This window comes from Salvelinus alpinus, chromosome 28 (genome assembly GCF_045679555.1).
Source record: "Salvelinus alpinus chromosome 28, SLU_Salpinus.1, whole genome shotgun sequence".
In the NCBI taxonomy this organism is placed as follows: Eukaryota; Metazoa; Chordata; class Actinopteri; order Salmoniformes; family Salmonidae; genus Salvelinus; species Salvelinus alpinus.
In genome coordinates, this window is record NC_092113.1 from 47,825,990 (window position 1) to 47,848,489 (window position 22,500).

Sequence of the window (22,500 nt, forward strand, 5' to 3'; positions counted from 1 at the left end):
TGTGTGTGTGTGTGTGTTAGAGACAGAGAGAGTTGTGTGTGTGTGTGTTAGAGACAGAGAGAGTTGTGGGTGTGTGTGTTAGAGAGTGGTGTGTGTGTGTGTTAGAGAGAGTTGTGGGTGTGTGTGTTAGAGACAGAGAGAGTTGTGGGTGTGTGTAATAACGTGTGTTAGAGAGACGGAGACGGGGTTGGCAGTGTAATTTGGGACCTGTGCTATGCAGCTGTTTCCAAGCCACCGGCATCCGTTTCAATGTAGTTCCAAGTTTTAATGTCACGTGCAAAAGTAGAGTGCATACTGTATACAGGGTCAGCATACTGTATACAGGGTCAGCATACTGTATACAGGGTCAGCATACTGTATACAGGGTCAGCATACTGTATACAGGGTCAGCATACTGTATACCGGGTCAGCATACTGTATACCGGGTCGGCATACTGTATACCGGGTCGGCATACTGTATACGGGGTCGGCATACTGTATACGGGGTCGGCATACTGTATACGGGGTCGGCATACTGTATACGGGGTCGGCATACTGTATACGGGGTCGGCATACTGTATACGGGGTCGGCATACAGTATACGGGGTCGGCATACCGTATACGGGGTCGGCATACCGTATACGGGGTCGGCATACCGTATACGGGGTCGGCATACCGTATACGGGGTCGGCATACCGTATACGGGGTCGGCATACCGTATACGGGGTCGGCATACCGTATACGGGGTCGGCTACCTGTATGATCCTGTAGGGTTAGTTATGGTTAGAGACTACCTGTATGGTCCTGTAGGGTTAGTTATGGTTAGAGACTACCTGTATGGTCCTGTAGGGTTAGTTATGGTTAGTTATGGTTAGAGACAACCTGTATGATCCTGTAGGGTTAGTTATGGTTAGAGACTACCTGTATGGTCCTGTAGGGTTAGTTATGGTTAGTGACAACCTGTATGATCATGTAGGGTTAGTTATGGTTAGTTATGGTTAGAGACAACCTGTATGATCCTGTAGGGTTAGTTATGGTTAGTTATGGTTAGAGACTACCTGTATGGTCCTGTAGGGTTAGTTAGGGTTAGTTATGGTTAGAGACTACCTGTATGATCCTGTAGGGTTAGTTATGGTTAGTTATGGTTAGAGACAACCTGTATGGTCCTGTAGGGTTAGTTATGGTTAGTTATGGTTAGTGACTACCTGTATGGTCCTGTAGGGTTAGTTATGGTTAGTTATGGTTAGAGACAACCTGTATGATCCTGTAGGGTTAGTTATGGTTAGTTATGGTTAGAGACTACCTGTATGGTCCTGTAGGGTTAGTTATGGTTAGTTATGGTTAGAGACTACCTGTATGGTAGGGTTAGTTATGGTTAGAGACCTGTAGGGTTAGTTATGGTTAGTTATGGTTAGTGACTACCTTTATGGTCCTGTAGGGTTAGTTATGGTTAGAGACAACCTGTATGATCCTGTAGGGTTAGTTATGGTTAGTTATGGTTAGTGACTACCTGTATGGTCCTGTAGGGTTAGTTAGGGTTAGAGACTACCTGTATGATCCTGTAGGGTTAGTTATGGTTAGTTATGGTTAGAGACTACCTGTATGATCCTGTAGGGTTAGTTATGGTTAGAGACAACCTGTATGATCCTGTAGGGTTAGTTATGGTTAGTTATGGTTAGAGACAACCTGTATGATCCTGTAGGGTTAGTTATGGTTAGAGACTACCTGTATGGTCCTGTAGGGTTAGTTATGGTTAGTTATGGTTAGAGACTACCTGTATGATCCTGTAGGGTTAGTTATGGTTAGTTATGGTTAGAGACAACCTGTATGGTCCTGTAGGGTTAGTTATGGTTAGTGACAACCTGTATGATCCTGTAGGGTTAGTTATGGTTAGAGACTACCTGTATGATCCTGTAGGGTTAGTTATGGTTAGTTATGGTTAGAGACAACCTGTATGATCCTGTAGGGTTAGTTATGGTTAGTTATGGTTAGTGACTACCTGTATGGTCCTGTAGGGTTAGTTAGGGTTAGAGACTACCTGTATGATCCTGTAGGGTTAGTTATGGTTAGTTATGGTTAGTGACTACCTGTATGATCCTGTAGGGTTAGTTATGGTTAGTTATGGTTAGAGACAACCTGTATGATCCTGTAGGGTTAGTTATGGTTAGTTATGGTTAGAGACTACCTGTATGATCCTGTAGGGTTAGTTATGGTTAGTTATGGTTAGAGACTACCTGTATGATCCTCAAATCAAATCAAATCAAATCAAATTTTATTAGTCACATACACATGGTTAGCAGATGTTAATGCGAGTGTAGCGAAATGCTTGTGCTTCTAGTTCCGACAATGCAGTAATAACAACAAGTAATCTAACCTAACAATTCCGCAACTACTACCTTATACACGCAAGTGTAAAGGGATAAAGAATATGTACATAAAGATATATGAATGAGTGATGGTACAGACGGCATAGGCAAGGTGCAGTAGATGGTATAGAGTACGGTATATACATATACATAAGAGATGTGTAATGTAGGGTATGTAAACATTATATTAGGTGGCATTGTTTAAAGTGGCTGGTGGTACCTTTTTACATAATTTCCATCAATTCCCATTTTTAAGGTGGCTACTGTATGATCCTGTAGGGTTAGTTATGGTTAGAGACAACCTGTATGATCCTGTAGGGTTAGTTATGGTTAGAGACTACCTGTATGATCCTGTAGGGTTAGTAATGATTAGTGACTACCTGTATGATCCTGTAGGGTTAGTTATGGTTAGTTATGGTTAGAGACAACCTGTATGATCCTGTAGGGTTAGTTATGGTTAGAGACTACCTATATGATCCTGTAGGGTTAGTTATGGTTAGTTATGGTTAGAGACAACCTGTATGATCCTGTAGGGTTAGTTATGGTTAGAGACTACCTGTATGATCCTGTAGGGTTAGTTATGGTTAGTTATGGTTAGAGACAACCTGTATGATCCTGTAGGGTTAGTTATGGTTAGTGACTACCTGTATGGTCCTGTAGGGTTAGTTAGGGTTAGAGACTACCTGTATGATCCTGTAGGGTTAGTTATGGTTAGTTATGGTTAGTGACTACCTGTATGATCCTGTAGGGTTAGTTATGGTTAGTTATGGTTAGAGACAACCTGTATGATCCTGTAGGGTTAGTTATGGTTAGTTATGGTTAGAGACTACCTGTATGATCCTGTAGGGTTAGTTATGGTTAGTTATGGTTAGAGACTACCTGTATGATCCTGTAGGGTTAGTTATGGTTAGAGACAACCTGTATGATCCTGTAGGGTTAGTTATGGTTAGAGACTACCTGTATGATCCTGTAGGGTTAGTAATGATTAGTGACTACCTGTATGATCCTGTAGGGTTAGTTATGGTTAGTTATGGTTAGAGACAACCTGTATGATCCTGTAGGGTTAGTTATGGTTAGAGACTACCTATATGATCCTGTAGGGTTAGTTATGGTTAGTTATGGTTAGAGACAACCTGTATGATCCTGTAGGGTTAGTTATGGTTAGTTATGGTTAGAGACTACCTGTATGATCCTGTAGGGTTAGTTATGGTTAGAGACTACCTGTATGATCCTGTAGGGTTAGTTAGGGTTAGTTATGGTTAGAGACTACCTGTATGATCCTGTAGGGTTAGTTATGGTTAGAGACAACCTGTATGATCCTGTAGGGTTAGTTAGGGTTAGTTATGGTTAGAGACTACCTGTATGATCCTGTAGGGTTAGTTATGGTTAGAGACTACCTGTATGATCCTGTAGGGTTAGTTATGGTTAGTGACTACCTGTATGATCCTGTAGGGTTAGTTATGGTTAGTTATGGTTAGAGACAACCTGTATGATCCTGTAGGGTTAGTTATGGTTAGAGACTACCTGTATGATCCTGTAGGGTTAGTTATGGTTAGTTATGGTTAGAGACAACCTGTATGATCCTGTAGGGTTAGTTATGGTTAGTTATGGTTAGTGACTACCTGTATGATCCTGTAGGGTTAGTTAGGGTTAGAGACTACCTGTATGATCCTGTAGGGTTAGTTATGGTTAGTTATGGTTAAATGACAACCTGTATGATCCTGTAGGGTTAGTTATGGTTAGTGACTACCTGTATGATCCTGTAGGGTTAGTTAGGGTTAGTTATGGTTAGAGACAACCTGTATGATCCTGTAGGGTTAGTTATGGTTAGTTATGGTTAGAGACAACCTGTATGATCCTGTAGGGTTAGTTATGGTTAGTTATGGTTAGATACAACCTGTATGATCCTGTAGGGTTAGTTATGGTTAGTTATGGTTAAAGACAACCTGTATGATCCTGTAGGGTTAGTTAGGGTTAGTTATGGTTAGTGACAACCTGTATGATCCTGTAGGGTTAGTTATGGTTAGTGACTACCTGTATGATCCTGTAGGGTTAGTTATGGTTAGTGACTACCTGTATGATCCTGTAGGGTTAGTTATGGTTAGTTATGGTTAGAGACAACCTGTATGATCCTGTAGGGTTAGTTATGGTTAGTGACTACCTGTATGATCCTGTAGGGTTAGTTATGGTTAGTTATGGTTAGAGACAACCTGTATGGTCCTGTAGGGTTAGTTATGGTTAGTTATGGTTAGAGACTACCTGTATGATCCTGTAGGGTTAGTTATGGTTAGTTATGGTTAGAGACAACCTGTATGATCCTGTAGGGTTAGTTATGGTTAGTTATGGTTAGAGACTACCTGTATGATCCTGTAGGGTTAGTTATGGTTAGAGACTACCTGTATGATCCTGTAGGGTTAGTTAGGGTTAGTTATGGTTAGAGACTACCTGTATGATCCTGTAGGGTTAGTTATGGTTAGAGACAACCTGTATGATCCTGTAGGGTTAGTTAGGGTTAGTTATGGTTAGAGACTACCTGTATGATCCTGTAGGGTTAGTTATGGTTAGAGACTACCTGTATGATCCTGTAGGGTTAGTTATGGTTAGTGACTACCTGTATGATCCTGTAGGGTTAGTTATGGTTAGTTATGGTTAGAGACAACCTGTATGATCCTGTAGGGTTAGTTATGGTTAGAGACTACCTGTATGATCCTGTAGGGTTAGTTATGGTTAGTTATGGTTAGAGACAACCTGTATGATCCTGTAGGGTTAGTTAGGGTTAGTTATGGTTAGTGACTACCTGTATGATCCTGTAGGGTTAGTTATGGTTAGAGACTACCTGTATGATCCTGTAGGGTTAGTTATGGTTAGTTATGGTTAAATGACAACCTGTATGATCCTGTAGGGTTAGTTATGGTTAGTGACTACCTGTATGATCCTGTAGGGTTAGTTAGGGTTAGTTATGGTTAGAGACAACCTGTATGATCCTGTAGGGTTAGTTATGGTTAGTTATGGTTAGAGACAACCTGTATGATCCTGTAGGGTTAGTTATGGTTAGTTATGGTTAGATACAACCTGTATGATCCTGTAGGGTTAGTTATGGTTAGTTATGGTTAAAGACAACCTGTATGATCCTGTAGGGTTAGTTAGGGTTAGTTATGGTTAGTGACAACCTGTATGATCCTGTAGGGTTAGTTATGGTTAGTGACTACCTGTATGATCCTGTAGGGTTAGTTATTTTTAGTGACTACCTGTATGATCCTGTAGGGTTAGTTATGGTTAGTTATGGTTAGAGACAACCTGTATGATCCTGTAGGGTTAGTTATGGTTAGTGACTACCTGTATGATCCTGTAGGGTTAGTTATGGTTAGTTATGGTTAGAGACAACCTGTATGGTCCTGTAGGGTTAGTTATGGTTAGTTATGGTTAGAGACTACCTGTATGATCCTGTAGGGTTAGTTATGGTTAGAGACTACCTGTATGATCCTGTAGGGTTAGTTATGGTTAGTGACTACCTGTATGATCCTGTAGGGTTAGTTATGGTTAGAGACAACCTGTATGATCCTGTAGGGTTAGTTAGGGTTAGTTATGGTTAGTGACAACCTGTATGATCCTGTAGGGTTAGTTATGGTTAGTTATGGTTAGAGACAACCTGTATGATCCTGTAGGGTTAGTTATGGTTAGTTATGGTTAGAGACTACCTGTATGATCCTGTAGGGTTAGTTATGGTTAGTTATGGTTAGAGACTACCTGTATGGTCCTGTAGGGTTAGTTATGGTTAGAGACAACCTGTATGATCCTGTAGGGTTAGTTATGGTTAGAGACTACCTGTATGATCCTGTAGGGTTAGTTATGGTTAGAGACTACCTGTATCGTCCTGTAGGGTTAGTTATGGTTAGAGACAACCTGTATGATCCTGTAGGGTTAGTTATGGTTAGTTATGGTTAGAGACTACCTGTATGATCCTGTAGGGTTAGTTATGGTTAGTTACAACCTGTATGATCCTGTAGGGTTAGTTATGGTTAGTTATGGTTAGAGACTACCTGTATGATCCTGTAGGGTTAGTTATGGTTAGTTATGGTTAGTGACTACCTGTATGATCCTGTAGGGTTAGTTATGGTTAGTGACTACCTGTATGGTCCTGTAGGGTTAGTTATGGTTAGAGACAACCTGTATGGTCCTGTAGGGTTAGTTATGGTTAGTGACTACCTGTATGGTCCTGTAGGGTTAGTTATGGTTAGAGACAACCTGTATGATCCTGTAGGGTTAGTTATGGTTAGTGACTACCTGTATGGTCCTGTAGGGTTAGTTATGGTTAGAGACAACCTGTATGATCCTGTAGGGTTAGTGACTACCTGTATGATCCTGTAGGGTTAGTTATGGTTAGTTATGGTTAGTGACTACCTGTATGATCCTGTAGGGTTAGTTAGGGTTAGTTATGGTTAGAGACAACCTGTATGGTCCTGTAGGGTTAGTTATGGTTAGTGACTACCTGTATGGTCCTGTAGGGTTAGTTATGGTTAGAGACAACCTGTATGATCCTGTAGGGTTAGTTATGGTTAGTTATGGTTAGATACAACCTGTATGATCCTGTAGGGTTAGTTATGGTTAGAGACAACCTGTATGATCCTGTAGGGTTAGTTAGGGTTAGTTATGGTTAGAGACTACCTGTATGATCCTGTAGGGTTAGTTATGGTTAGAGACAACCTGTATGATCCTGTAGGGTTAGTTATGGTTAGTTATGGTTAGAGACAACCTGTATGATCCTGTAGGGTTAGTTATGGTTAGTTATGGTTAGTGACTTCCTGTATGATCCTGTAGGGTTAGTTAGGGTTAGTTATAGTTAGTGACTACCCCATTGCGTTAGGATGTCTCTGTGTAAATAATGGTGTTGCATTGTGGGATTGATACGGTGGTGAATAGTACTAACCATAACTGGTAACCAGAGAGTTACCTGTTACAGATATCGCATTTTAATGGGATCACCCTGTTGCAGGATATTTCAAACTTGTAGTGTACCGTATATTAGGTAGGCTCCTGTAGGCTCCTCTAGGAGTCTACTTTCCCTTACGAAAAATGTATCAAAAATGTACGAAAAATGTATCAACTCCTACTAAAATGATTCAGTCTCAGGATTTATTTTCCCATCTGTAGCAACCTGTGAACTGAACTAAACGTCAGCGTTGTGTCTCGTCTCAGTGGAACGTCCTCTCTTTTATAAATGGGGTTTTGAATTCATTGTTATTCAGTTCAGATTGTTCCTGTTTTTCATATATTTGGCTGTTCATGTAAAAGGGAAAGTGTGTGTGTGTGTGTGTGTGTGTGTGTGTGTGTGTGTGTGTGTTCCTATACGGAGGAAGCTGCTTCAGCACAGACGGGTCAGGAGTTGTTGCCGTGGCACTAGAGGTCAGAGGTCGTTGCCGCGACCACAGTGACTCTATTGACAACATGATGAGGAGCAGGCAGCTACAACACACAGGGGTTGCCCCGCTTCCGCTGTCTCGCACACACACACACACACACACACACACACACACACACACACACACACACACACACAGCAGAAAACAACCTCACACACACACCAGAACAGAAGCATCTTTATGGTAGCAGCCTTTGATATTTGAATAGCATGCTGTCTGCGCAGTCGAACCCCTCCACATGACAGGACTGTACTGTGTCAAGGAACAGAGGAATGGAAAGAAGAGAGAGATGGAGAGATGGAGTCAGGGCCAGAATAATGTGGTGTGATGAACCAGGAAGAGCAGAGAGAGATGGAGTCAGGGCCAGAAGAATGTGGTGTGATGAACCAGGAAGAGCAGAGAGAGATGGAGTCAGGGCCAGAAGAATGTGGTGTGATGAACCAGGAAGAGCAGAGAGAGATGGAGTCAGGGCCAGAAGAATGTGTTGTGATGAACCAGGAAGAGCAGAGAGAGATGGAGTCAGGGACAGAAGAATGTGGTGTGATGAACCAGGAAGAGCAGAGAAAGATGGAATCTTGACAGGCTGTCAGTGTCCCCAGTGTTGTTTCTTGACAGGCTGTCAGTGTCCCCAGTGTTGGTTATTGACAGACTGTCAGTGTCTCCAGTGTTAGTTCTTGACAGGCTGTCAGTGTCCCCAGTGTTGGTTCTTGACAGGCTGTCAGTGTCCCCAGTGTTGGTTATTGACAGACTGTCAGTGTCTCCAGTGTTGGTTCTTGACAGGCTGTCAGTGTCCCCAGTGTTGGTAAACATATGTTAACATTGCCAAAGCAAGTGAAATAGATAATAAACAAAATTGAAATGAACTTAAAATGTACAGTAAATATTACACTTACAAAGTCAAAAAATAGTAAAGACATTTCAAATGTCATATTATATACAGTGTTGTAACTATGTGCAAATAGTTAAAGTACAGAAGGGAAAATAAATAAACATAAATATGGGTTGTATTTACAATGGTGTTTGTTCTTCACTGGTTGCCCTTTTCTTGTGACAACAGGTCACAAATCTTGCTGCTGTGATGTCACACTGTGGTATTTCACCCAGTAGATATGGGAGTTTATCAAAATGTGTTTGTTTTTCTAATTCTTTGTGGGTCTGTGTGATCTGAGGGAAATATGTGTCTCTAATATGGTCATACATTTAGCAGGAGGTTAGGAAGTGCAGCTCAGTTTCCACCTCATTTTGTGGGCAGTGTGCACATAGCCTGTCTTCTCTTGAGAGCCAGGTCTGCCTACGGCGGCCTTTCTCAATAGCAAGGCTATGCTCACTGAGTCTGTACATAGTCAAAGCTTTCCTTAAATTTGGGTCAGTCACAGTGGTCAGGTATTCTGCCACTGTGTACTCTCTGTTTAGGGCCAAATACCATTCTAATTTGCTCTGTTTTTTGGTAAATTCTTTCCAATGTGTCAAGTAATTATCTTTTTGTTTTCTCGTGACTTGGTTGGGTCTAATTGTGTTGCTATTTCTCTCTCTCTCTGTCTCTGTCTGTCTGTCTGTCTGTCTCTCTGAAATTCATATTCAAGCTGATTTATTGACATGAAAAACATTGCTGAAGCAACAATGTATACAATATACATTGTAATGAATAATAACAACAATAAAATGGTAACAGTAAATAGTAGAAAATATAATAGATATAAAAAGCTAAACATCGAAAATAAATCTATAATTAACTTAAATAACTGTCATCCTCACCGTTACATCAGTACTACTACTACCACCACTACTACTACCATCATCACTACCACTACTACTACTACTATCATTACCATTACCCTACCATACTACTACTACCACTAAACTACTATCATTACCACTACCCTACTACCCTACTACTACCACCACTAAACTACTATCATTACCATTACCCTACTACTACCACCACTACTACTACTATCATTACCATTACCCTACTACTATCATTACCATTACCCTACTACTACCACCACTACTACTACTATCATTACCATTACCCTACTACTATCATTACCATTACCCTACTACTATCATTACCATTACCCTACTACTATCATTACCATTATCCTACTACTATCATTACCATTACCCTACTACTATCATTACCATTACCCTACTACTATCATTACCATTACCCTACTACTATCATTACCATTACCCTACTACTATCATTACCATTACCCTACTACTATCATTACCATTACCCTACTACTATCATTACCATTACCCTACTACTATCATTACCATTACCCTACTACTATCATTACCATTACCCTACTACTATCATTACCATTACCCTACTACTATCATTACCATTACCCTACTACTATCATTACCATTACCCTACTACTATCATTACCATTACCCTACTACTATCATTACCATTACCCTACTACTATCATTACCATTACCCTACTACTATCATTACCATTACCCTACTACTATCATTACCATTACCCTACTACTATCATTACCCTACTACTATCATTACCCTACTACTATCATTACCATTACCCTACTACTATCATTACCATTACCCTACTACTATCATTACCATTACCCTACTACTATCATTACCATTACCCTACTACTATCATTACCATTACCCTACTACTATCATTACCATTCCAATCACACTACTACTATCATTACCATTACCCTACTACTATCATTACCATTACCCTACTACTATCATTACCATTACCCTACTACTATCATTACCATTACCCTACTACTATCATTACCATTACCCTACTACTATCATTACCATTACCCTACTACCGTACCACTACCATTACCCTACTACTATCATTACCATTACCCTACTACTATCATTACCATTACCCTACTACTATCATTACCATTACCCTACTACCGTACCACTACCATTACCCTACTACTATCATTACCATTACCCTACTACCGTACCACTACCATTACCCTACTACTATCATTACCATTACCCTACTACTATCATTACCATTACCCTACTACTATCATTACCATTACCCTACTACTATCATTACCATTACCCTACTACTATCATTACCATTACCCTACTACTATCATTACCATTACCCTACTACTACTACTACTATCATTACCATTACCCCACTACTACCACTACCATTACCCTACTACTATCATTACCATTACCCTACTACTACCACTACTACTACTACTACTACTATCATTACCATTACCCTACTACTATCATTACCATTACCCTACTACTACCACTACTACTACTACTACTATCATTACCATTACCCTACTACTATCATTACCATTACCCTACTACTATCATTACCATTACCCTACTACTATCATTACCATTACCCTACTACTACCACTACTACTACTACTACTACTATCATTACCATTACCCTACTACTATCATTACCATTACCCTACTACCGTACCACTACTACTACTACTATCATTACCATTACCCTACTACTATCATTACCATTACCCTACTACTATCATTACCATTACCCTACTACTATCATTACCATTACCCTACTACTATCATTACCATTACCCTACTACTATCATTACCATTATCCTACTACTATCATTACCATTACCCTACTACTATCATTACCATTACCCTACTACCGTACCACTACTACTACTACTATCATTACCATTACCCTACTACTATCATTACCATTACCCTACTACTATCATTACCATTACCCTACTACTATCATTACCACTTGGAATGATAATCACAACAACAACATGTTGATGATCTTTTCTGTATTTCCATTATCACTGGAAAGCGTCCTAAGACCAGTGGTGTAAAGTAAAAGTAAAAATACTTTAAAGTACTACTTAAGTAGTTTTTTGAGGGTATCTGTACTTTACTATTTATATTTACTTTTACTTCACAACACACCTAAAGATAATAATGTACTTTTTACTCCTTACATTTTCCATGACATCCAAAAGTACTCGTTACATTTTGGATGCTTAGCAGGAGGTAAACTGTCTAATTCACCCACTTAAAGAGAACATCCCTGGTCATCCCTACTGCCTCTGATCCGGTGGACTCACTAAACACAAATGCTTTGTCTGTAAATGATGTCTGAGTGTTGGAGTGTGCCCCTGGCTATCTGTAAATGATGTCTGAGTGTTGGAGTGTGCCCCTGGCTATCTGTAAATGATGTCTGAGTGTTGGAGTGTGCCCCTGGCTATCTGTACATTTTTAAAAACAAGAACATTGTGCAGTCTGGTTTTCTTAATATAAAGAATTTGAAATGATTTATACTTTTACTTTTACCTTTGATTCTTACAGTTGAAGTCGGAAGTTTACATACACCTTAGCCAAATACATTTACACTCAGGTTTTCACAATTCCTGACATTTAATCCTAGTAAAAATTCCCAGTCTTAGGTCAGTTAGGATCACCACTTTATTTTAAGATCTTTGTCCCCATGTGCAGTTGCAAACCTTAGTCTGGCTTTTTAATGGCGGTTTTGGAGCAGTGGCTTCTTCCTTGCTGAGCGGCCTTTCAGGTTATGTCGATATAGGACTTGTTTTACTGTGGATATAGATACTTTTGTACCTGTTTCCTCCAGCGTCTTCACAAGGTCCTTTGCTGTTGTTCTGGGATTGATGTGCACTTTTCACACCAAAGTACGTTCATCTCTAGGAGACAGAACGCGTCTCCTTCCTGAGCGGTATGACGGCTGCGTGGTCCCATGGTGTTTATACTTGCGTACTATTGCTTGTACAGATGAACGTGGTACCTTCAGGCGTTTGGAAATTGCTCCCAAGGATGAACCAGACTTGTGGAGGTCTACAATTTTTTTTCTGAGGTCTTGGCTGATTTCTTTTGATTTTCCCATAATGTCAAGCAAAAAGGCACTGAGTTTGAAGGTAGGCCTTGAAATACATCCACAGGTACACCTCCAATTGACTCAAATTATGTCAATTAGCCTATCAGAAGCTTCTAAAGCCATGACAACATTTTCTGGAATTTTCCAAGCTGTTTAAAAGGCACAGTCAACTTAGTGTATGCAAACTTCTGACCCACTGGAATTGTGATACAGTGAATTATAAGTGAAATAATCTGTCTGTAAACAATTGTTAGACGAATGACTTATGTCATGCACAAAGTAGATGTCCTAACCGACTTGCCAAAACTATAGTTTGTTAACAATACGTTTGTGGAGTGGTTGAAAAACGAGTTTTAATGACTCCAACCTAAGTGTATGTAAACTTCCGACTTGAACTGTATATTTTAGCAATAACATTTACTTTTGATACTTAAGTATATTTAAAACCCAAATACCTTTTTACTTTTACTCAAGTAGTAATTTACTGGGTGACTTTCACTTTTACTTGAGTCATTTTCTATTAAGGTATCCTTACTTTTACTACAGTATGAGAATAGGGTACTTTTTCCACCACTGTCTCTGACTCTGTGTGTCTCTGACTCTGTGTGTCTCTGACTCTGTGTCTCTCTGACTCTGTGTGTCTGACTCTGTGTGTCTCTGACTCTGTGTCTCTCTGACTCTGTGTCTCTGTGACTCTGTCTCTGTGACTCTGTGTCTCTCTGACTCTGTGTGTCTCTGACTCTGTGACTCTGTGTGTCTCTGACTCTGTGTGTCTCTGACTCTCTGTCTCTGTGACTCTGTGTGTCTCTGACTCTGTGTGACTCTGTGTCTCTGTGACTCTGTGTGTCTCTGACTCTGTGTGTCTCTGACTCTGTGTCTCTCTGACTCTGTGTCTCTGTGACTCTGTGTCTCTGTGACTCTGTGTGTCTCTGACTCTGTGTGTCTCTGACTCTGTGTGTCTCTGACTCTGTGTCTCTGTGACTCTGTGTGTCTCTGACTCTGTGTGTCTCTGACTCTCTGTCTCTGTGACTCTGTGTGTCTCTGACTCTCTGTCTCTGTGACTCTGTGTGTCTCTGACTCTGTGTGTCTCTGACTCTGTGTCTCTCTGTGACTGTGTGTCTCTTCCTGTGACTCTGTGTGTCGTGATTGAGTGTCTGCCTGCCTGTTCTGTGGAGTGCAATGAGATTCTAGCTGGTTGCATCCCTCCGTCCTCTTGACAAACACTATCCCTCATTGTTCAAGTGAGGTCTACTGGCTGGCTGGTTGGTTGGCTGGCTGGCTGGCTGGCTGGTTGGCTGGTTGGCTGGTGTATCTGGGCTGGAAAGAGACCCAGCGAACCACAGTACCCTCTCTGCTCTCTCTGCCTCAGACACTGTCTGGAAAAGGTCCCAAATGGCAACCTCTTCACTAGCCCTATACAGTGCACTACTTTTGACCAGGCCCTGTCCGAAGTGGACCCCTATTCCTCATAGGGCCCTGGTTGAAAGTAGTGCACTACATAGTGAATAGAGTGCCATAGGGCTCTGGTTGAAAGTAGTGCACTACATAGTGAACAGAGTGCCATTTGGGACGTCCTGTCTGTCTGTAAAGGGGAGGTGTTCTTTCCTCATCCGTTACATAACGCATGTTTGGACATAATTGGTTTCCAGATCATCTGTTCGACTAAAACCATGGAGGGTGGTAATTAGCATCTCTCCTCTCTTCAGCCTTCCTCCTCTCTTCAGCCCCCCTCCTCTCTTCAGCCTCCTCTCCTCTCTTCAGCCTCCTCTCCCCTCTTCAGCCCCCCTCCCCTCCTCTCTTCAGCCTCCCACCTCTCTTCAGCCGACTCCTCTCTTCAGCCTCCCTCCTCCTCCTCTCTTCAGCCCCTCTCCTCTCTTCAGCCCCTCTCCTCTCTTCAGCCCCTCTCCTCTCTTCAGCTCCTCTCCTCTCTTCAGCCTCCCTCCTCTCCTCTCTTCAGCCTCCCTCCTCTCCTCTCTTCAGCCCCCCTCCCTCCCCCTCCTCTCTTCAGCCTTCCTCCTCTCTTCAGCCCCCCTCCTCTCTTCAGCCTCCTCTCCTCTCTTCAGCCTCCTCTCCCCTCTTCAGCCCCCCTCCCCTCCTCTCTTCAGCCTCCCACCTCTCTTCAGCCGACTCCTCTCTTCAGCCTCCCTCCTCCTCCTCTCTTCAGCCCCTCTCCTCTCTTCAGCTCCTCTCCTCTCTTCAGCCCCTCTCCTCTCTTCAGCTCCTCTCCTCTCTTCAGCCTCCCTCCTCTCCTCTCTTCAGCCTCCCTCCTCTCTTCAGCCCCTCTCCTCTCTTCAGCCCCTCTCCTCTCTTCAGCCCCTCTCCTCTCTTCAGCCTCCCTCCTCTCATCTCTTCAGCCTCCCTCCTCTCTTCAGCCTCCCTCCTCTCTTCAGCCGACTCCTCTCTTCAGCCTCCCTCCTCCTCCTCTCTTCAGCCCCTCTCCTCTCTTCAGCCCCTCTCCTCTCTTCAGCCCCTCTCCTCTCTTCAGCTCCTCTCCTCTCTTCAGCCTCCCTCCTCTCCTCTCTTCAGCCTCCCTCCTCTCCTCTCTTCAGCCTCCCTCCTCTCCTCTCTTCAGCCTCCCTCCTCTCTTCAGCCTCCCTCCTCTCTTCAGCCTCCCTCCTCTCTTCAGCCGACTCCTCTCTTCAGCCTCCCTCCTCCTCCTCTCTTCAGCCCCTCTCCTCTCTTCAGCCCCTCTCCTCTCTTCAGCTCCTCTCCTCTCTTCAGCCTCCCTCCTCTCCTCTCTTCAGCCTCCCTCCTCTCTTCAGCCTCCCTCCTCTCCTCTCTTCAGCCTCCCTCCTCTCTTCAGCCCCTCTCCTCTCTTCAGCCTCCCTCCTCTCATCTCTTCAGCCCCTCTCCTCTCTTCAGCCTCCCTCCTCTCATCTCTTCAGCCCCTCTCCTCTCTTCAGCCTCCCTCCTCTCATCTCTTCAGCCTCCCTCCTCTCTTCAGCCCCTCTCCTCTCTTCAGCCTCCCTCCTCTCTTCAGCCTCCCTCCTCTCTTCAGCCTCCCTCCTCTCTTCAGCCCCTCTCCTCTCTTCAGCCTCCCTCCTCTCTTCAGCCTCCCTCCTCTCTTCAGCCCCTCTCCTCTCTTCAGCCTCCCTCCTCTCTTCAGCCTCCCTCCTCTCTTCAGCCCCTCTCCTCTCTTCAGCCTCCCTCCTCTCTTCAGCCCCTCTCCTCTCTTCAGCCCCTCTCCTCTCTTCAGCCCCTCTCCTCTCTTCAGCCTCCCTCCTCTCTTCAGCCTCCCTCCTCTCTTCAGCCTCCCTCCTCTCTTCAGCCTCCCTCCTCTCTTCAGCCCCTCTCCTCTCTTCAGCCTCCCTCCTCTCTTCAGCCTCCCTCCTCTCTTCAGCCCCTCTCCTCTCTTCAGCCTCCCTCCTCTCTTCAGCCTCCCTCCTCTCTTCAGCCTCCCTCCTCTCTTCAGCCCCTCTCCTCTCTTCAGCCTCCCTCCTCTCTTCAGCCTCCCTCCTCTCTTCAGCCCCCCTCCTCTCTTCAGCCCCTCTCCTCTCTTCAGCCTCCCTCTTCTCTTCAGCCTCCCTCTTCTCTTCAGCCTCCCTCCTCTCTTCAGCCTCCCTCTTCTCTTCAGCCTCCCTCTTCTCTTCAGCCTCCCTCCTCTCTTCAGCCTCCCTCTTCTCTTCAGCCTCCCTCTTCTCTTCAGCCTCCCTCCTCTCTTCAGCCTCCCTCCTCTCTTCAGCCTCCCTCCTCTCTTCAGCCTCCCTCCTCTCTTCAGCCTCCCTCCTCTCTTCAGCCTCCCTCCTCTCTTCAGCCTCTCTTCAGCCCCTCTCCTCTCTTCAGCCTCTCTTCAGCCCCTCTCCTCTCTTTAGCCTCCCTCCTCTCCTCTCTTCAGCCTCTCTCCTCTCTTCAGCCTCCCTCCTCTCTTCAGCCTCCCTCCTCTCCATGGTTCTCTCTCTCCACTGTTATTGATGTTTGCTTGCTGTCTGTCTTTCTCCCTGTCTCTCTCTCACTCTCCCCCCTCCTCTCTCTTGTCAGTGAAGCAGCAGTCATTTCCCCTCTGCCATCCCTCCATGTGTCCTCCCCCTCTCCTCCTCCTCACTCCATCAAACACATTTCCTCCCAATTACTGTCACCCTTGGCCCTGTCCAATGCACCCCTCCTAATACACCCCTTCTCAATACACCCCTCTCAATACACCCCTTCTCAATACACCCCTCTCAATACACCCCTCTCAATACACCCCTCTCAATACACCCCTCTCAATACACCCCTCTCAATACACCCCTCTCAATACACCCCTCTCAATACACCCCTCTCAATACACCCCTCTCAATACACCCCTCTCAATACACCCCTCTCAATACACCCCTCTCAATACACCCCTCTCAATACACCCCTCTCAATACACCCCTTCTCAATACACCCCTTCTCAATACACCCCTTCTCAATACACCCCTTATCAATACACCCCTTATCAATACACCCCTTATCAATACACCCCTCTCAATACACCCCTCCTAATACACCCCTTCTCAATACACCCCTTCTCAATACACCCCTCCTAATACACCCCTCTCAATACACCCCTTCTCAATACACCCCTTCTCAATACACCCCTTCTCAATACACCCCTTCTCAATACACCCCTTCTCAATGCACCCCTCTCAATACACCCCTCTCAATACACCCCTCTCAATACACCCCTTCTCAATACACCCCTTCTCAATACACCCCTTCTCAATACACCCCTTCTCAATACACCCCTTCTCAATACACCCCTTCTCAATACACCCCTTCTCAATACACCCCTTCTCAATACACCCCTTCTCAATACACCCCTTCTCAATACACCCCTTCTCAATACCCCCTTCTCAATACACCCCTTCTCAATACACCCCTTCTCAATACACGCCTTCTCAATACACCCCTTCTCAATACACCCCCTCTCAATACACCCCCTCTCAATACACCCCTCCTAATACACCCCTCCTAATACACCCCTCCTAATACACCCCTCCTCAATACACCCCTTCTCAATACACCCCTTCTCAATACACCCCCTCTCAATACACCCCCTCTCAATACACCCCCTCTCAATACACCCCCTCTCAATACACCCCTCTCAATACACCCCCTCTCAATACACCCCTCTCAATACACCCCTTCTCAATACACCCCTTCTCAATACACCCCTTCTCAATACACCCCTTCTCAATACACCCCTCCTAATACACCCCTCCTCAATACACCCCTCCTCAATACACCCCTCCTCAATACACCCCTTCTCAATACACCCCCTCTCAATACACCCCCTCTCAATACACCCCCTCTCAATACACCCCCTCTCAATACACCCCTCTCAATACACCCCTTCTCAATACACCCCTCTCAATACACCCCTTCTCAATACACCCCTTCTCAATACACCCCTTCTCAATACACCCCTTCTCAATACACCCCTTCTCAATACACCCCTTCTCAATACACCCCTTCTCAATACACCCCTTCTCAATACACCCCCTCTCAATACACCCCTTCTCAATACACCCCTTCTCAATACACCCCTTCTCAATACACCCCTCTCAATTCACCCCTCTCAATACACCCCTCCTCAATACACCCCTTCTCAATACACCCCTTCTCAATACACCCCTTCTCAATACACCCCTTCTCAATACACCCCTTCTCAATACACCCCTTCTCAATACACCCCTTCTCAATACACCCCTCACAATACACCCCTCTCAATACACCCCTCTCAATACACCCCTCTCAATACACCCCTCTCAATACACCCCTCTCAATACACCCCTCTCAATACACCCCTCTCAATACACCCCTCTCAATACACCCCTCTCAATACACCCCTTCTCAATACACCCCTTCTCAATACACCCCTTCTCAATACACCCCTTCTCAATACACCCCTCTCAATACACCCCTCTCAATACACCCCTTCTCAATACACCCCTTCTCAATACACCCCTTCTCAATACACCCCTTCTCAATACACCCCTTCTCAATACACCCCTTCTCAATACACCCCTTCTCAATACACCCCTTCTCAATACACCCCTTCTCAATACACGCCTTCTCAATACACCCCTTCTCAATACACCCCCTCTCAATACACCCCCTCTCAATACACCCCCTCTCAATACACCCCCTCTCAATACACCCCTCCTAATACACCCCTCCTAATACACCCCTCCTAATACACCCCTCCTAATACACCCCTCCTCAATACACCCCTCCTCAATACACCCCTCCTCAATACACCCCTTCTCAATACACCCCTTCTCAATACACCCCCTCTCAATACACCCCCTCTCAATACACCCCTCTCAATACACCCCCTCTCAATACACCCCTTCTCAATACACCCCTTCTCAATACACCCCTCCTAATACACCCCTCCTAATACACCCCTCCTCAATACACCCCTTCTCAATACACCCCTTCTCAATACACCCCTTCTCAATACACCCCCTCTCAATACACCCCCTCTCAATACACCCCTTCTCAATACACCCCTCTCAATACACCCCTCTCAATACACCCCTTCTCAATACACCCCTTCTCAATACACCCCTTCTCAATACACCCCTTCTCAATACACCCCTTCTCAATGCACCCCTTCTCAATACACCCCTTCTCAATACACCCCTTCTCAATACACCCCTTCTCAATACACCCCTTCTCAATACACCCCTCTCAATTCACCCCTCTCAATACACCCCTTCTCAATACACCCCTTCTCAATACACCCCTCTCAATACACCCCCTCTCAATACACCCCTTCTCAATACACCCCTTCTCAATACACCCCTCTCAATACACCCCTTCTCAATACACCCCCTCTCAATACACCCCCTCTCAATACACCCCCTCTCAATACACCCCCTCTCAATACACCCCCTCTCAATACACCCCTTCTCAATACACCCCCTCTCAATACACCCCCTCTCAATACACCCCCTCTCAATACACCCCTTCTCAATACACCCCCTCTCAATACACCCCTTCTCAATACACCCCTTCTCAATACACCCCTCTATTTAGAGGTAGGATACCATCATTATACTACACTGCTATTTAGAGGTAGGATACCATCATTATACTACACTGGAGGTAGGATACCATCATTACACTACACTGGAGGTAGGATACCATCATTATACTACACTGGAGGTAGGATACCATCATTATACTACACTGGAGGTAGGATACCATCATTAAACTACACTGGTATTTAGAGGTAGGATACCATCATTATACTACACTGGAGGTAGGATACCATCATTACACTACACTGGAGGTAGGATACCATCATTACACTACACTGGAGGTAGGATACCATCATTATACTACACTGGAGGTAGGATACCATCATTACACTACACTGGAGGTAGGATACCATCATTACACTACACTGGAGGTAGGATACCATCATTATACTACACTGGAGGTAGGATACCATCATTACACTACACTGGAGGTAGGATACCATCATTACACTACACTGGAGGTAGGATACCATCATTATACTACACTGGAGGTAGGATACCATCATTACACTACACTGGAGGTAGGATACCATCATTACACTATGCTGCTATTGTTATGACTTGTTCAATGATCAGGTTGACTTCCCGCACTTTGGCATGCTGCTGCGGTTACAAACCCCGTGACTGAAACAGTTTCCTTGTGTTAATCGGTATTGTTAGTCGTCAACAGTATCTATGTCAAACCCCGGGTTAAGACCGGCAGGAGGCTGCCAGGCCCCATCTGCTCCCCCAGCTGCAGGCGTGGCTGGGGCCGGGATTGGAGAACAGGAGAGACGGGAGGAAGGGAGGAGAACCATAAATCCTCCGAGTTGGGCGGAGGGAGGGAGGGAGGGATATTAAATGCGTTTCTCAGAGCCGTTAACTTATCGCGCTGTTAAAAAGCGGAATCATTAAATATGTGAAGTAATATGACACCGCCTCCGTGAAGCTGCCGGGACTCTATTTGAAAGTCAGCACGCGGACCCGGTAAAAGAAACAGACCCCGCCTCTTGTCTGTATTTTATTCCCACCGGGGTGTCTCCCCTCTTCTCTCTGTCCCCCCCCCCTTATCTCAGCTGCTGCTCGCCTGCTGAACAATGTAACCGCATCAACATAACGGGAGTTGGGAAGAGAGAGTGTTGGATAGAAGAAAGAAAAAAAACGGTTTGTTTTCACCTTGTTTTCCTCTCAAGATTGTCGTTGTTGAACAAACTCTGGATTTGTGTTGGGAATGAAACTTGGCGGATACTGAATGAAGTAAGTCTAATTGTAAAAACGGAACTTGGGGTTGTATGATTGAATGGACGAGAGCTTCTCTCTCTCTCTCTCGGTGGAGGCGTTGTGAGTACCGTGCTCTGTTAACGCTTTTGTCAGAAGTGTTTGAGTGAGTGACAACATTGCCGGCTGGTGTTGAGAGCTTGAGGTTGCTGTCATTTATTCCCGGTCAGCCGTCTTCTTATGCAGATGAAAAATAGCGTAACGGAAATGTGTTTTATTTTTGATGTGTGTGATGAGTGCATCGGTAGGAGTATAATTATTGATTGTATGAAAATGTAAGAGCGTCTGCTAAATGTAAAAAAATAAAAAAAATAAAATGAACCGCATTGTATGAGAATCAGTTTTGCCACATTCTCTAGCCTCCCTGACCGGAAAGTGAAATGTTTTTATCTATTTCTGGGCCTTATGAGTCGGTGTATGATAAATATCTTATTGATTTATATGAAACCAGTTTGATAATCAGTTTCTTGTAGCCTACAGTCTCTAGTCTGGTCTGCGTGTGGAAGTTGACTTTTACAAAAAACACAAAAAACATTGTATTGTCTGAATTATCTAGCCACTTTATAAACATGCATTGCATGTAAAGTAGAGTTCTCTTGCAAACCAGCTGTCTTCGCTCTCCTTCAGAGGGACTTACAGGAGCTATTAGGGTTAAGTGCCTTGCTCAAGGGCACATCAGCATATTTTTTTGGGGCGACTCAGGATTCAAACCAGCAACCTTTCAGTTTCTGGCCCAACTCTCTCTCTAACCACTAGGCTACCTGCCACCCTTCAATAGAGGGTTTCGTTAATGGTGTGTAGAACAGATAGAGGCGTGTGTGTGTGTGTGTGTGTGTGGTGTGTGTGTGTAATAGTACCATTGATTTTACTGTCCGCTTCACACCAGCTGTAGGCTGAGAGAATGTGTCACAAATTGCTCCCTAATCCCTATATAGTGCACTACTTGTTCCGGCCCAAAGTAGTGCACTAAGCTGTGCAGGCATATGTGTGCCATCTGGGACACAGCCAGAGAGAGCGAGTGGGGTGGACAGTCACGGAAATAGATTTGGTACCATCGTGTTTATCACCCTGTTCTATCTTAAACTATGAATTACCATACGCAACACACTGGTTCTAATAGCAGGATGTTTACCTGCTGTATGGTTCACTGGTTCTAATAGCAGGATGTTTACCTGCTGTATGGTTCACTGGTTCTAATAGCAGGATGTTGACCTGCTGTATGGTTCACTGGTTCTAATAGCAGGATGTTGACCTGCTGTATGGTTCACTGGTTCTAATAGCAGGATGTTGACCTGCTGTATGGTTCACTGGTTCTAATAGCAGGATGTTGACCTGCTGTATAGTTCACTAGTTCTAATAGCAGGATGTTGACCTGCTGTATGGTTCACTGGTTCTAATAGCAGGATGTTGACCTGCTGTATGGTTCACTAGTTCTAATAGCAGGATGTTTACCTGCTGTATGGTTCACTGGTTCTAATAGCAGGATGTTTACCTGCTGTATGGTTCTAATAGCAGGATGTTGACCTGCTGTATGGTTCACTGGTTCTAATAGCAGGATGTTGACCTGCTGTATGGTTCACTGGTT

The 22,500-nt window shown here is 44.3% G+C and overlaps 1 protein-coding gene across 4 annotated transcripts in view; it reads left to right on the forward strand.

The window, feature by feature from the left end:
* Window positions 1-22,500, forward strand: part of plxnb3 (plexin B3) — a 226,970-nt gene that overhangs the window by 42,349 nt on the left and 162,121 nt on the right. The window contains exon 1 of one of the 4 annotated variants that reach the window (XM_071373332.1): window positions 20,565-20,894. The exons of the other annotated variants lie outside the window; for them this stretch is intronic. The gene's annotated coding sequence lies outside the window, so the exon portion shown is untranslated. Of the gene's footprint in view, window positions 1-20,564; window positions 20,895-22,500 lie in introns of those variants that run through there. 4 annotated transcript variants of the gene reach the window in all.